General features: G+C 39.4%; 1 protein-coding gene across 1 annotated transcript in view; it reads left to right on the top strand.

Moving 5' to 3' along the window:
- The first annotated feature begins 308 nt into the window (after positions 1-308).
- LOC137064766 (ras association domain-containing protein 8) overlaps positions 309-17227 on the top strand; it is a 53704-nt gene continuing 36785 nt past the window's right edge. The window contains exon 1 of the mRNA XM_067436272.1: positions 309-615. The gene's annotated coding sequence lies outside the window, so the exon portion shown is untranslated. The remainder of the gene's footprint in view (positions 616-17227) is intronic.

Raw genomic sequence — 17227 nt, 5'->3', positions numbered from 1 at the left:
TGATTGAATGACTTCTAAGTATGCTAAATAAAAATAAATACAATTAAACAACAAAAAAAGTTTGAATCTATTGTTCGTACGACGTCAGGCATCTTGAGAAAGAAGTATTTTTTTTTACAGTCCATGGAAAGAACGCATATTCACACAAGTCCCACCTCCTGCGACACGATGAGCCAATAGGATCCTCTCTAATGCGGCCTCTGATTGGACAGCTAAAGGGCCACGCTCAAGCCGTACCAATCATAGCAAGCAATTATCAAATTCAGGGCGGGACTTGAGAGAATACGGCGAGTGAGATCAGATGGTCGTGTTTTCCAAAGACTAGCCCGGATGGACCGAATGCAGCAGCACAGCGTGAAAACTTTTTCCTGTGGGGCGGCGATCCCAACGGATGAAATCCGCTCATTTCCTTAGACTTTTGCGCTTTAAAAAACATTAAATATAAGAGCATTTCATTTATATTAAGCAAACGGAGCTATATAGAAAGACTTAACACAGTTAAAAAAAAACCTGGATATTATAGTGTCCTTTTTTATTTATTGCACAAACTTTGGTCACTGTAACATCGGCTCGGACAAAAAGTGGATAAATGTTTTTCTACATGTTGGAATAAAGGTAAGACGATTTTGCATGTGGAATAATTTAATAGCCTACTTGATAAATATAAATAAATATAACGGTAGTTTGCGGTCTGTCCATCACGCGTTCAGCATCACAATCTTAAATATTTACAGCTAAAGTCTTACAATTGGATCTAAAGTATTATCTGAATAACATAATCAGCGGATTATGGCGTGTATTGTAAATACGTTGTTGTTTAACCAAAAACAGCATTAAAACGGCATGTCTAGTATCATATCATCATAAAAAGCATATCAATTAACATCAAAACAAAACGCGAGTTTACATTATGAGGTCAGATTTTAATACCGCAAGACATAACGTTATCAGTGAATAATTGTGCGGTAGATTGCAGTGTGGTAGATTGATGTTAGATTGGTAAAGTCCGTCCACTTTTGTTGTTTTCAGCTTTTTGCCAGATAATTATGACAAATTATTAATATTTAATTAATAATTATTCAATATTATGATGTTCCGCTTCAGAACATCAATATTTGTTGTACTAGTATATTTGACACTATTATTTATGGACCAAATTATAATCTAGCTAATTAAACACGAATGCCCCGTACATTTGTATAATTGTTTGTATAAATCTTCTCATGCAATGCAAATTGAAAGTTTAATGGGTTATTCATCATTTGGTTATTTGTCTTTAATTTGTACTGCAAAGTGCTCAAAGAAAGTGCACATTTTATATAGCCTCAAAAGTAGCCTATGCAAATGCTTCATAGTGTGTAACTACTTTATTGAAAGTGGTAAGATGAGAGATTATTAATAAACCACTTAGTCACGTCGACAATTCATCTAGTACCCCCGTAACTCAGTTTTTGGCTGGTCCTTCAAAAAGCTTGCCTGCTGATCACAACCATGGCAAAAGAACAAAGGCGGTATTATATCCAGCTAAACGTGCCATCCAGATGTTAGCAATTCAGCCAGGCTCAATTTGGGGTTTTGGGGGGGGTCGATGGATATACTCAAGTTTATTAAAGCTCCTCAGCTGAGACTCAACAAACTCTTGCTGGTTTGTAGTTAAATACCACAGTGTGTAGACTGTTCTTGAAATGTAACGTCCTTAGAGAAGGACTTTGTTTAAAACCTGGCACGGTTTATTCCCTCCAAAAGCTTTGTTTTCCTGTTACCTTCCATGAAAGCACCTCATTGTTTTTATTCTTACGGGCTAAATGTGCCAAACTATGCGAAAGACTCAAGCGTAGCAAAGTACATTTTAGGACCCCCGAGGGATTTTAGGGAGCAAGATTTGGAGATTTCACTGTGAATTCACTCGCTTTCTTCCAAAACCTCAGGTTATTGTTTTACTGGGGTGGGGAACGAAGGTTTGTTTTCCTTCCTCCGTCGTCCCAGATGGGAGATTCGGTGAGGAAACAGTTCTCCTCTGTGTTTGGCAGATGGGAGGTCTTTCTTGGCTTGGTTTGATTGGGTTGTTTGTGTACTTTGCATTTGTTTTGCACCTTAATTTTCCCTCAGCACAAGGTTTAAATATATATCCACACTCTGTAGCTCAAGAGAATACCAGGTCAAAACTATACCTTTAGTAAAACATTTGCTTCTGTAAGATGAGCGTAACTTCATGTCTTTGATTGGAGAAAGCGAGAGGGAGCTACAAACGTCTTATCTCCTTTGGTGGCCAGCTGTGTGGAATGTGTAACCTCACTCTTATCAATTTTCATGGTGTCAAATCAAGGCCCAAGCCTTTGGATAACCACCTGCATGCCTTCAAGCCTCGACAATGGCTTGGTCACCAGCTAATCTTCTTAGTAACTTCTGTATACAGTATTCAGATGCTTAAAAGGCTTAGTTCACCCAAATGACTTCCATTCATTTTATTTCATTTGAAGAATGCTTCAGCTGCGTATGTCCTTATTATGAAAGTCAATGGGACCCAAAAACCTCAAAGGACAAAAGGTGATCCAAAGGACTCGTCTGATATATTAGAAGTATTTTGAAGCAACATGATCACTTTCTATGAAGAACAGATCAAAATGTAAGGCTTAAAGGACAAATCCAGGGAATTTTTAAGATTATCTTGATCGTTATACCTTTGTGAGTAGCAGTCTATAGAAAAAAAACCCTTGCAACTGCTTGCAACACAGAGCTATTAATGCCCCGAGGCCCCCCCCAGCTACAACAGCAGTTATGGGGCCATGAACATAAAGGGTGTATTTGTGTCTCTTAACAGACAAAAAATGCAATTAAAATGTCTGTCCGACATGAACAGGGCCCTTACATGACAACGAGATGTGTTTAGCCACTTAGCCATTGTTTAAATTCATCTAAACAGTGTGTTAGACGGCTAGCTGTATCTCGTGCTGAAGTTCCATGGGAATGCAGTTGTAGCCGGAAAAAAAGGCAAATAGTCCAGTTGGGAAGAGCGTTGTGCGTGTAAAGCGTGATTATTTTATTACTGCACATCTTTCCTCAAGCCTTGTGTGCCCAAATGGAAGGATAAATAAAGTTTGGATTACCTCCACAGCGGTTGCACCCGTCTTCGTCCACAGAATGGCATTTTTCCTCGCTGTGCTGTGTTGTATCTGTGTAAGTGTGTTGTATCATCCTTGTGAAAGCGTTTGCTGAAAATTTTCACATTCTGTTGCCACAATTCGGAAAGGCACAAACGTGAACCATTTCTTCTTCACTTGTGAGCCCGATCGGATCTTCACTCTTGTCCAGTTCACGAACAAATCGTTCTTTTTAACCGGTTCTTTTTAGTGAACCATTTCAACAAATCGGACTGAATCGTTCTAAACGGATCGCGTCTCAAATCAGCACTGATCCAGGGCCGTGCACAGGGGGTTGGCCCGGTGGCTAGAGCCACTGCCCCTTTGCCCTCATCGGAGAAGGTGCCCCTCTTGCCCCCTTCCCTCCCTCACCCTCAGAGGATTCCCATAAAAGCGTAATAAAAGCATTCTTTTCTGCTAAAAATCCACTAATTCTACTAATCCGTTCCGTGTTTTCCCGCTCGCTCCACAGCATCGCTCAAAGTCTGCGGCTGTGTCTGTCTTTTAAGTAAATAATCTGAAAACATTGAATGAATGAGATCCCATAGTAATTTAATAAAGTTTTATCGTTGTAACAACTTAATATATTTGTATTATATGATTATTATCATATTTTTATTATAAATAGGATGTTACCTCTAAGTTGGACACCCAACATAAGATATTTACCAGCTGAATCTTAACCATGTCATGTCAACAAATGGAAGTCAGTCAGCTGTTTATTATCATGTTAAATATGCCTTTGACCCTAAATATCATAGTTTACATATTCTGTTATTAAAAAACTGTTGCGTATGATTTACATAAATCATAAACAAGACCTTCGTCTCAAAATATATTTAATAATTTTAGTGATTCTCATTTGCTACTTAAATCTCCAATAAAAAAAATTAATAGAAAAATGCCAAATTAGCCCAGAATCAACTTTTTGGAAAAATAATTAGAACAAAATAAATGTAATTAGCACTAAAGCCTAATAATTGTATTTACAGTATGATTGTAAAAGGTTTGTTAATCATTCTCTATATTAATATTGATACTCAAACCCCTTATAGTGCCCCCCTTTTATTTGGTTTGGGCCACTGCCCCTCAGAATGTCTGTGCATGGCCCTGCGATCACACTTTTCTTTAGTTGCTCACTTTCTGACATGAGTGACAGTCCCTCTGAATAGAAATAAACTAATGTCTTGAATCATATGTTGTAACTCCAACCGTTCACTGAACTGAGACATGTTTTGCTGAGAGAGCTGATGAACTCACGAGTCGCTGATACTGAGCATGCGCGTGTAACTGAACGAGCAGCAGTCCTCAGATCAGCAGGACAGAATCGAAAACAGTTTCTTTCGGACACATTCGATACTAGGGATGGGACGATACACTTAAACTCACGATACGATGCACCTCGATATGCCAAGGTTACGATACGATATGTCACGATACGATCTCAAATTATTATTTTTTCTTTCCAAATCTGTGATATTTTTTTTTTACCAGCTAAGTAATGTACTTAAATGAAAGGTAGGATTTTTCTCTTTTTTTGCAATTTGGTTCTATGTTGTTTTAAAAAAAAGGAGAATTTTTAGAAGTCCGCGACCACATCTTAAACAGGGGTGCCAATAATTGTGGAGGGCACTGTAGGGCTGTCAATCGATTAAAATATTGAATCGCGATTAACTGCATGATTGTCATGAGTTAACTCGCGATTAATTCCAATTTAATCACACCTTTTTAGCAATTGTAAATGTCTCTTAAATTAAGTTTAAATTAAGTTTTTAATACTCTAATCAACATAGGTATGGACAAATATGCATTCTTTATGCAAATGTACATTTATTATTAGTGAAACCATACTTATTCAATAATAATCAATACAGCATGAAGACTAGACATATCAAAGGTCATAGATATGTTTATCTAAGAAATTGTTCATGTCTCTCAAGCCTAAACTTAAAAATAATGAGTAAGTAGTGATTTCTCTCATTTTAACAATATAAAGGGAGTTTTTACACTGGCAGTTTAATTCAGAACAGGGCAAAGTTCGTATGAAAAATTGTTAAAGTGTACCAGTGAGCGAACCAGAACCATACCATACCTGGAGGAGGTCCATATTACACGAGTAGGAATATAGTGCGGCCCCTTTAAGAGATCCGCATTCCCTACTGAACTGCCTTTGCGTGTGCGCGTCGAACTGGTCCGCGATTCACGTGGACAGTGTGAAGAACACGGACGACTCGGGAGCGCGCTTGTTCAGGAAAGTAACCTGTGCATTCGTTTTAGCCGATTGTAATGTATTTAGTTCAATAAAACACGTGTCCAGTAAAGCCTAGTTCAGACTGCACGATTTTCAAACTCGTCGGGTCACTGCTCTATTCACACTGCATGACTATCTGGGGTAGCATTCAGTCACTGCTGTGTTCACACTGCACGATGGTTTGACGACAGAGGAGTTCACACTGCATGACTGAACAAGAGGAAGAATCGCCGACAACTCCCTCTCTCTCCCGTGCGCAAACTACGGTTCCCAAACACACGTGCGATGTGACAAGTAAACAACGCGAGATCACACGTGCGTCAGACATAGACCGTAAAAAAATATGGACGACTCGACATCATCCGTTTCCGCTTGGCAGATTTGAAGCTTTCAGACGGCCTTGCACGGCGCGGACATCTTGGGACCGAGTCTGCGCAGTAGCGATTTCGGGACCGGAGTTGCGCAGTAGAGCGCAGGAAGTAGTTCTCCCGCGAGACTTGGAATTGTTATTAAAAATGATAAACTGCACAAAGTTTGCTTCAAATTGTATGTGTGCTGATTTGTGGAGAAAAAGAAAAAAGATTATGGCGGAAGAAATTGTTGGAGAGACAGAGGGAGCCAGGATTTTGTTCTGCAAAAACAGTTTGAGGTAAATAAATAATTTTGTAATGCGCTGCTGCTGTGGCTGGATGTGCAAATGTTTGGCCTTTGTTTCTGTTTGATAGAATTGTAAATATATCTATTAAAATACTGATATTCTGCTCTATAACTCCTCCCTGAACGTCCTGCTGCCCTGTATCTCACTCTTTCATTGGCTGTCGGTCATCACCGATGTAATTTTCAGTCAGAACGCTGTTCACACAGCAGGAGTTTGAATCGCCGACAGCTCCAGATATTTAGCATGCCAAATATCTCACCGGCGTCGGCGACTCGTCGGCGATTCTCTATGATCGCGTCTTTGATTATTCACACTGCGTGATTGTCACTCGCGTGCACGAGCACCGATTTGCCTGTGATCTCGGGCATTTGTCGGCGATTTCGCAAAACCTGTCGGCGACTCAAAATCGGGGCAAAAATCGGGCAGTGTGAACTAGGCTTAAGCGGGGTGATGGTGTTAATGATTTACCTCAGACATGAGCGAGAGTGAGCTGCAGTGCATCGCGCTCAGACTGCAGAGAATGTGCTCAGTGAAAAAACGCCCTTTTCTTTCTGGAGTCAGAATAAAAGTTAAACAGAAAATATGGTAGTTTATGTAGGCAATAACTGCATTTTTGGTTTAGAATATTAATGCTAATGTCAACCATTTTCTTTCTCTATTAATGTTTGCTGCTAGTGCTACATACTTTGTCTGACTGCTCTCACTTTTTCCAACTACGGGCTCAGATCAGACAGAAAATGCGCGCTGCGTTTTGTTATGTCTGCCACACACACACACACACACACACACACACACACACACACACACATATATACGATACACTAAATTATTTATATACTACGCAAATCATGCAGCAGTGCAATCTATCTTTATTTCGCGATCCATTTTTTTCGACCTCGATGCGTTTCGTCACGTTTTGTATCGCGATATTTCGTCAAACGATATTTTGTCCCATCCCTATTCGATACCGAGAACTGACGAACCGATGAGCAGAGCCTCTTTACACACACGACGCTCTTCCCAACTGGACTATTTGCCTTTTTTACGGCTACGACTGCATTACCACGGGACTTCAGCGCGGGACTACAGCAAACTAAAACATTATTTAGAAGAATTGGCTGAACACATCTCGTTGTCATGTAAGGGCCCTGTTCATGTCGGACAGACATTTTAATTGCATTTTGTGTCTGTTAAGAGGCACAAATACACCCTTTACATCGATGCCCCCATAACTGCCGTTTTAGCGTGGGGGGGGGGGGGGGGGGGGGCATTTGGTTACACACAGTGAGGTTTATCAGTACATTTTTGATCTGTCCATTTAAAGTGATTGTAATGTGCCATCCATCCTTTTCTCCTGCCATCCTTCCTTCTTTCTCCATCTGTCCATTCATACCTTTATGCCATTCCATCCTTCTCTTTCTCTATCCAACCCTTTCTCTTGCCATCCTTATCTTTCTCCATCCATCCACCCATCCATCTTGCCATTCATCCATCTCTTTTTCCATCCTTCCATCTCTTTTACATGCCATCCATCCCTCATCCCATCAATCCTTCTCTTTTTCCATCCATCTATTCCTTTTACATGCCATCCATAAATCCATCCATCCATCCATCTATCATCCATCCATCTTTCTCCATCCATCCATCCCTTTTACATGACATCCATCCCTCATTCCATCCATCCTTCTCTTTATCCATCCATCCATCCATCCATCCATCCATCCATCCCTTTCTCATACAATCAATCCTTCTCTTTCACCATCCATCATCCCTTTTACATGCCAACCATCCTTCATCCCATTCACCCTTCTGTCTCCATCCATCCCTTTTACATGCCATCCATCCCTCATCCCATCCATCCTTCTCTTTATCCATCCATCCATCCATCCATCCATCCATCCATCCATCCATCCATCCATCCATCTCATGCCATCCTTCTTTCTCCATCCATCCATCCATCCATCCATCCATCCATCCATCCATCCATCCATCCATCCATCCATCCATCAATTAGGGCTGCACGATTAATCGAAATCGAACCGCAACCACGATTTGGCTTGTGTGCGATTATGAAAGCTCAAATCTGCGATTTTAATTAAATAAATAAATGCTCAGTGTGTTAGCGAAGAGCGGCTCTGTGATAAACGCTGCTCCGTCTGAAAGACTGCGAGTTTGAGTCCCTTATAACGTGCGTTTAAAAAAGCAACAGGAGTCAAACCTCTTCACAAACTAGTGAAGCGTTCATAAACCTGTTCAACAAAAGACAACGTTTAATCACATGTTTTACCTCACTTCATATCGTCAGGCGAGTGTTTGTGAGCTGATGTGGCTTTTCATCAGAGTGAGGCAGACGATGCGTTATTTTATAGTATTCTATGTCAATCAGCACTGCATTATAATACACTTTATTATTATGAAAATACCCTTGACGACTTGAAGAACTCAAATACACCATATTTTGCTGCAGTCGTGTTTATTGTCGTCATGTTTAATCAAAGCGTCTCTATCTTCTGTTTACATCGCGTTAGCCTCACATCATGGATTTCCTGAAAACTAAGGTCAATTACTTCTCTGAGGCAAATGTGGCGGTTTCCGTTCGAGGGCGCCCTCTGGCTTTCAGTATGAATTAAAAACTTGTGGGTAATCAATAATTAGAAAACTTAATAAACTTAAAAAAATTATACATGTGTTGGACAATCCATGTTTTTCTTCAATGTACAGGAGTTTTTTTCCCCCACAGTGGATGCACAAGAGGTTCATATTTCATATTAAAGACAGACTTTAAGAATAACTCCTTAGGCTTAGACCTTTCTAATGTTTTTTAGTCATAGGCTGTCTGCATATTAATAGGTAACCCAGCAGTTTTTTTTCTTTTGTAAAATAAGACTTCTGTAAAATATTACAAAAATAATAATAATTATTAGTATTATATTGTTATATTTATTCTGACGTACTCTTTTTTTATTTTTAATTATGAAAATGTTATTGTAATGGTAATATTTCTTATTTAAAAATTTTTTTTTTTAGCAGTAATAATAATCATAATTATTATTATTATTCACATTAATATAAAAACACAAAATGTTATATACACACACTTTTCATGTGTAAAAAATTATAATAACAATAATCGCATTTTAAATCGCAATCGCAATTTTACCCAGAATAATCGCAATTATATATTTTCACCAAATCGTGCAGCCCTAACATCAATCCTTCTCTTTCTTCATCCATCCATCCATCCATCCATCCATCCATCCATCCATCCATCCATCCATCCATCCATCCATCCATCCATCCATCCATCCACCCATCCATCCATCTATCCATCCATCCATCCATCCATCTTTTACATGCCATCCATCCCTCATCCCATCAACCCTTCTCTTTCTCCACCCATCCATCTCTCATGCCATCCCTCCTTCTCTTTCTCAATCTCTCCATCCTTCCCTTTCTCAATCCATCCATCAATTTATCATACCATCAGTCTTTTCCTTTTCCATCTATCATTCATCCATCCATTAATTTTACGTGCCATCCATCCTTCTTTTTCTCCATCCATCCATCCATCCATCCATCCATCCATCCATCCATCCATCCATCCATCCATCCATCCATCCATCCATCCATCCATCCATCCATCCATCCATCCATCCATCCCTTTTACATGCCATCCTTCCCTCATGCCATCCATCCATCAATCCATCAATCCATCCATCCATCCATCCATCCATCCATCCATCCATCCATCCCTTTTACATGCCATCCTTCCCTCGTGCCATCCATCCATCCTTTTTACATCCATCCTTTTTACATGCCATCCTTCCCTCATGCTATTCATCCTTATCTATCTCCATCCATCCCTTTTACATGCCATCCAGCCTTCTCTTTCTCCATCCATTCATACATCCCTTTTACATGCCATCCATCCTTCTCTTTTTCTATCTATCCAGCCATTCCTGCCGATATTTTTAGGGCCCAAGCCCTGAAAGGGCGCAGAGCCCTATTGTTCTTCTAAGGATTATTAGGGCCCAAGCCCTGAAAGGGCGCAGAGCCCTATTGTTCTTCTAAGGATTATTTTTAGGGCCCAAGCCCTGAAAGGGCGAAGAGCCCTATTGTTCTTCTAAGGATTATTTTTTTTTGTTATTATTTATTATTTTTTTACGCGACTATTTGGGCATTTTTGGGGCCCTTCCCATGCTCGAAAACTCTTGAAACTTTGCACACGCATCAGAATGCGCGGCCATCAGGGCCGGGCTGAGGCTGGGACCCGGGCGTGGCAGTGGGGCTCGACAGCGCCCCCTAAAGTGGGGTCTGAAAACGGGGTCTATAAATCAAACACACTTGCACGTACATATATGAAACTCGGTACACATATAGAGCTCATCGGGCCGAACAACTTTCGTGCTCTAAGTTAAGCGTCAGCCCAACAGGAAGTGAGCTATTATGGGTTGTTCGGAAAACGCATGCTGTGGAATTTGCGATACTCCTCCTAGACGATTCACCCGATCAGCACCAAACTCGGTCAGCATGAAGTCAACACACTGAGGATGCTAAATTGCGAGCAACTTTTTGATATCTCAAACGGTTTGGCCGTGGCAAAGAGATGAATTTATGGCGAGAAAAGGGAAACAGGAAGTGTGTTATAACTTTTGCATACATTAATTCATTTTGATGAAACTTCAGCTGTGTGTTCGTTATAAGAGGCCGATCACATGGATATGACTTTTGTGAGTCAAAGTTATAGCGCCACCAACTGGCAGTGGGAAGTGTCACTTTTGTCCAAAGCGGGGGGTTAGTTTTATCTACATTCACCAAACTCGGTATATATATTGTACTTTTCGAGCCGGACAACTTTCTAATTTACAGTCATTAGCTCTGACCAACAGGAAGTCAGATAATTTGGTTGGAAGATAACACAAAGTGGAAAGCGAGCTCTGAGTTTTTACCTTCTCCTCAAAAGCGATTCATTCAATCTCCTCCAAACTCGGACAACATGAAGTAAATATACAGAAGATGCTAAAATGCGAACGGTTATTGGATATCTCAAACGGTGTTCCCGTAGCAAAAGCCTAAAAAACACAAAATAAGCACACAAGTGCCTGGTTCATAAATAAGGCTATACTCCCACCTGCTGGTTATTCTATATATCACACGCTGTTTTTCTGTTTTTTTTTTTCCTGTTTTTTCAACACTTATACTCTCCCTTAAATGACCAGTAGAGGGCAATATTGTATAAGTTTTCAAGCAAAAAACCTTGCCTGTGTGTGTGTGTGTGAATGGTTTTCTAGTCTGGTGGGGACTTAAACCTGAATGCACACAGACTCATGGGGACTTCCCAATGGGTACAAAAGCTTATAAATCAGACAGAATGAGTTCTTTTGAGGAAAGTTTTGTGTGATGGGTAGGTTTAGGGGCAGGAACAGTGTAGGATGACAGAATATATGGTTTGTACAGCATAAAAACCATTACGTCTATGAGTCCCCAGAAAGATAGTGAACCAGACATGAGTGTGTGTATGTGTGTGTGTTTGTGGGTGGGTGTATGTGTTGTGGATGGGGGATGGTGGATGGGCTTAACTGATAAGAGTTGCCTGCAGCATACTTCATCATTACTACTGTGTGTGTGTGTGTGTGTGTGTGTGTGTGTGTGTGTGTGTGTGTGTGTGTGTGTGTGTGTGTGTGTGTGAGCCACTCTTCTGTCTAAAAAGATTACCTCCCAATGCTGTGCTTTGGCCTGCATTAAAGGATAAAACATTTTATTCTGGGTTTGAATAAAAATAATAATGTATAAAACCAGTTTATTTGTAGGGCTTTGACAATATTGTTTTATATAATTAGTTAAATAATTGTGTTAATACAAATAAATATTAATAGAAAAATATAAATATAAAAAAACATTACTAACAAAAGAAAAAAACACATTTAATTGTCTTTTGAAACTTTTCCCCACAGTTTAGACTTTACTATTATTGTTTTGCTGAAAATCATGTTTAATCTAAATCTCTCTCTCTCTCTCTCTCTCTCTCTCTCTCTCTCTCTCTCTCTCTCTCTCTCTCTCTCTCTCTCAGTATGTATGTGTGTGTGTGTGTGTGTGTGTGTGTGTGTGTGTGTGTGTGTGTTTGGAGGGGGATGGTGCCAGCTTCATTTTGATTGTGAAAAGATTAGCTCATTGCTGTGTGCTTTGGCAAGCATTAAAGGATAAAAAAATATATTATTCTGGGTTACAATAAAAATATAGAACCAGTTAATTTGTAACAATAGAAAAAACACATTTGAGTTTCCTTTTCAAACAATGAAGTTTGTGTAACCTAAAAATAAGCAGATTAATGCCTTTTATTTGTGGATGAAAATGAGAGCAAATGATATAGAATAACAAGAAGGTGGGAGTATAGCCTTAGTTATGAACCAGGTTGGATATGTCCTTGAGAACACAGTTTTAAAGATAAAACTATTGTTATTGCAAAACAGTGTTTCCAGACAGTGAAGAAGAAAAAAAAAAACTTTCTCCCACTGTTTAGATTATTATTTTTTTGTTTCTTTCAAATCTTGTTTCTTTCGGAATTAGACTCTGTCTCTCTGTCTGTCGTTCCCCTCCCCCCTCACTCTCCCTCTCTGAATTTCACTCTGTTTGGGTTGTTTGTGTGTGTGTGTGTGTGTGTGTGTGTGTGTGTGTGTGTGTGTGTGTGTGTGTGTGGTCACCTTGTCTCTTGATTGTCATAATTTAAACCTTCATATCACAAATAACTATCACTTTAGTGTGAAAAATAAGTTTAAAAAAAAACAAAAAATATACTATATCTTTAATTAAATACTGGCCTTTTGAACTTACAACATTTTGAGCTGCAAAATATACATTTGCACATAATTGAAAGTGACCCATTATATCCTAATACATTAAAAAAAAAAATCTATATTTAAATTTCATAATAGGTGTGGCTTGTGGTCATAGGGGTACCAGCTGCTGTGATACATGTGGCATATTAGAGCAATTTTCAAATATTCTCCTGTTTAAATGCATATTGCCTGTCGTGCACATTCTCAGCGGTATAAAAACATGCTGCATGTTTTAGAGAGGTCGACTTTGACCAGTAAATATGGCATATTCAGATGACTTTGATATCGTTATTTTAAATTTAATTACATTTAAACATTTAAAAGTGGCTGTTTATAATACACTTCCATAAAATGTATGCAGGCATATTCCTCTTACCTGACACTGATATTAAAATAATTTTTGCGGTTTCTGTGATTTGGCTTTATTTTTTATTTTTTTATTTTAAAAAAATATTGAATGCCACACATATTGAAATAAAAACAAGCATGCTTTTTGCTGCATAAAATTGGTGAACAATCACAAGCTACGGTAGGTCAAAAACACATAAAGAGAAGTGTAAGGATAATACAACTTCAGCATTTGGACAGTGTTCTGCACTCATTTTGAAATTGACATTTGACATCATCTGACATAAAATTAATGAATAAAATGTAATTGATCTCATAGATGTGACTGTTGTGGTTCCTGGTCATAGCATCACCAGTTTCTGCAGTTAATGAGGTGAATTCAAATGACTTTGACATAGTCCCTTTATTTATTTTTTCCCATATTAAATGCCTATTGGCCTGCTGCGCACAGTTAAGCTGATGCCACCGGGGTGGCGGTGCCCCCGGCTTGGGCCCGCCATCGCTGCTCGCAGCTTTAATTTTTTTTCTTTGTTATTATTTATTATTTTTTTACGCGACTATTTGGGCATTTTTGGGGCCCTTCCCGTGCTCGAAAACTCTTGAAACTTTGCACACGCATCAGAATGCGCGGCCATCAGGGCCAGGCTGAGGCTGGGACCCGGGCGTGGCAGGGGGGCTCGACAGCGCCCCCTAAAGTGGGGTCTGAAAACGGGGTCTATAAATCAAACACACTTGCACGTACACATATGAAACTCGGTACACATATAGAGCTCATCGGGCCGAACAACTTTCGTGCTCTAAGTTATGCGTCAGCACAACAGGAAGTGAGCTATTATGGGTTGTTTGGAAAACGCATGCTGTGGAATTTGCGATACTCCTCCTAGACGATTCACCCGATCAGCACCAAACTCGGTCAGCATGAAGTCAAGACACTGAGGATGCTAAATTGCGAGCAACTTTTTGATATCTCAAACGGTTTGGCCGTGGCGAAGAGACGAATTTATGGCGAGAAAAGGGAAACAGGAAGTGTGTAATAACTTCTGCATACATTAATTCATTTTGATTAAACTTCAGCTGTGTGTTCGTTGTAAGAGGCCGATCACATGGATATGACTTTTGTGAGTCAAAGTTATAGCGCCACCAACTGGCAGCAGGAAGTGTCACTTTTGTCCAAAGAGGAGGGTTAGTTTTATCTACATTCACCAAACTCGGTATATATATAGTACTTTTCGAGCCGGACAACTTTCTAATTTACAGTCATTAGCTCTGACCAACAGGAAGTCAGATAATTTGGTTGGAAGATAACACAAAGTGGAAAGCGAGCTCTGAGTTTTTACCTTCTCCTCAAAAGCGATTCATTCAATCTCCTCCAAACTCGGACAACATGAAGTAAATATACAGAAGATGCTAAAATGCGAACGGTTATTGGATATCTCAAACGGTGTTCCCGTAGCAAAAGCCTAAAAAACACAAAATAGGGACACACGTGCCTGGTTCATAAATAAGGCTATACTCCCACCTGCTGGTTATTCTCTATATCACACTGGCTGTTTTTCTGTTTTTTTTTTCTGTTTTTTCAACACTTATGCTCTCCCTTAAATGACCAGTAGAGGGCAATATTGTATAAGTTTTCAAGCAAAAAACCTTGCCTCTCTGGGTGTGTGAATGGTTTTCTAACCTGGTGGGGACTTAAACCTGAATGCACACAGACTCATTGGGACTTCCCAATGGGTACAAAAGCTTATAAATCAGACAGAATGAGTTCTTTTGAAGAAAGTTTTGTGTGATGGGTAGGTTTAGGGGCAGGAGCAGGATGACAGAATATATGGTTTGTACAGCATAAAAACCATTACATCTATGAGTCCCCAGAAAGATAGTGAACCAGACATGAGTGTGTGTGTATGTGTGTGTGTTTGTGGGTGGGTGTGTGTGTGTTGTGGATGGTGGATGGGCTTAACTGATAAGAGTTGCCTGCAGCATACTTCAGCATTACTACTGTGTGTGTGTGTTCGTGTGTGCGTGCGTGCGTGTGTGTGTGTTCTTTTTTCTAGCCTGGTGGGGACTTCAACCTGAATGCACACATACTCATGGGGACACGTGTCACTGATTTCTACAGTGTGTGTGTGTGTGTGTGTGTGAGCCACTCTTCTGTCTAAAAAGATTACCTCTCAATGCTGTGCTCTGGCCTGCATTCAAGGATAAAAAAAAATTATTCTGGGTTTGAATAAAAAAATGAATGTATAAAACCAGTTTATTTGTAGGGCATTGACAATATTGTTTTATATAATTAGTTAAATAATTGTGTTAATACAAATAATTATTAATAAAAAATATAAATATAAAAAAACATTACTAACAAAAGAAAAAACCCATTTAATTGTCTTAAAAAAAAAAAAAAAAGTAGTGTGTGTAACTTAAAAATGAGAAGAATAATGCCTTTTGTTTAAGGACAAAAATGAGAACCAATGAGCTACCGGTATATAGAATAACCAGAAGTTGGAAGTGTAGCCTTATTTAGTAACCAGGTTGGATATGTCCTAGGGAACACTGTTTTGAAGATAAAACTATTGTTGTTATTGCAGAACAGTGTTTTCAGACAGTGAAATAAAAACAATGATCTCTCACTGTTTAGATTTTGTGTCTGTCATTCCCCTCCCCCCTCACTCTCCCTCTCTCAGGATCACTCTATGTGTGTGTGTGGAGGGGGTCTCTCTCCCTCTCTCAGGATCACTCTATGTGTGTGTGTGTGTGTGTGTGTGTGTGTGTGTGGAGGGGGTCTCTCTCACTCTGTGTGTGTCGCCTTGTTTCTTGTTTTTTTCATAATTTAACCCTTTCATATCATAGGCTATCAGCAATATCTATCACTTTATTGTGAAAAATAAGTTTAAAAAATGTATTATATATATATATATATATATATATATATATATATATATATATATAAAACACTGGTCTTCTGAACTTACAATATTTTGAGCTGCAAAAAATGCATTTGCACATAATTGAAAGTGACCTATTATATCCTAATACTTTTAATTGTTTTCTATAACATGGGCTTTAAAGAAGGTCATGTGCTGTGTTTGCAACGATCACGTATGACACCTCTTTAAACTAATTATTTATTGATAGAATTCAAATGGATTCAAAAAAATAATTTCACATGATCTTATAAAAGTGGCTGTTTATAATAAACTTCTATAAATGATATGCACGCATATTACTCTTACCTGACACTGATATTATAATCATTGTTGCGGTCTCTGTGATTTGGCTTAATTTATTTTTAAGAGAAGTGTAAGGATAATACAACTTCAGCATTTGGACAGTATTCTGCACTCATTTTGAAATTGACATTTGACATCATCTGACATAAAATTAATGAATAAAATGTAATTGATCTCATGGATGTGACTGTTGTGGTTCCTGGTCATAGCAGCACCAGTTGCTGCAGTTAATGAGGTGAATTCAAATGACTTTGACATAGTCCCTTTATTTATTTTTTCCCATATTAAATGCCTATTGCCTGCTGTGCACAGTTAAGCTGATGCCACCGGGGTGGCGGTGCCCCCGGCTTGGGCCCGCCATCGCTGCTCGCAGCTTTAATTATTATTTATTATTATTTTTTTACGCGACTATTTGGGCATTTTTGGGGCCCTTCCCGTGCTCGAAAACTCTTGAAACTTTGCACACGCATCAGAATGCGCGGCCATCAGGGCCGGGCTGAGGCTGGGACCCGGGCGTGGCAGGGGGGCTCGACAGCGCCCCCTAAAGTGGGCTCTGAAAACGTGGTCTATAAATCAAACCAACTTGCACGTACATATATGAAACTCGGTACACATATAGAGCTCATCGGGCCGAACAACTTTCGTGCTCTAAGTTATGCGTCAGCCCAACAGGAAGTGAGCTATTAGGGGTAGTTGAACGCATGCTGTGGAACGCATGCTGTGGAATTTGCGATACTCCTCCTAGACGATTCACCCGATCAGCACCAAAC

This window comes from Pseudorasbora parva, chromosome 25 (genome assembly GCF_024679245.1).
Source record: "Pseudorasbora parva isolate DD20220531a chromosome 25, ASM2467924v1, whole genome shotgun sequence".
NCBI lineage: Eukaryota > Metazoa > Chordata > Actinopteri > Cypriniformes > Gobionidae > Pseudorasbora > Pseudorasbora parva.
This window is presented reverse-complemented; position numbering and strand designations above follow the sequence as displayed.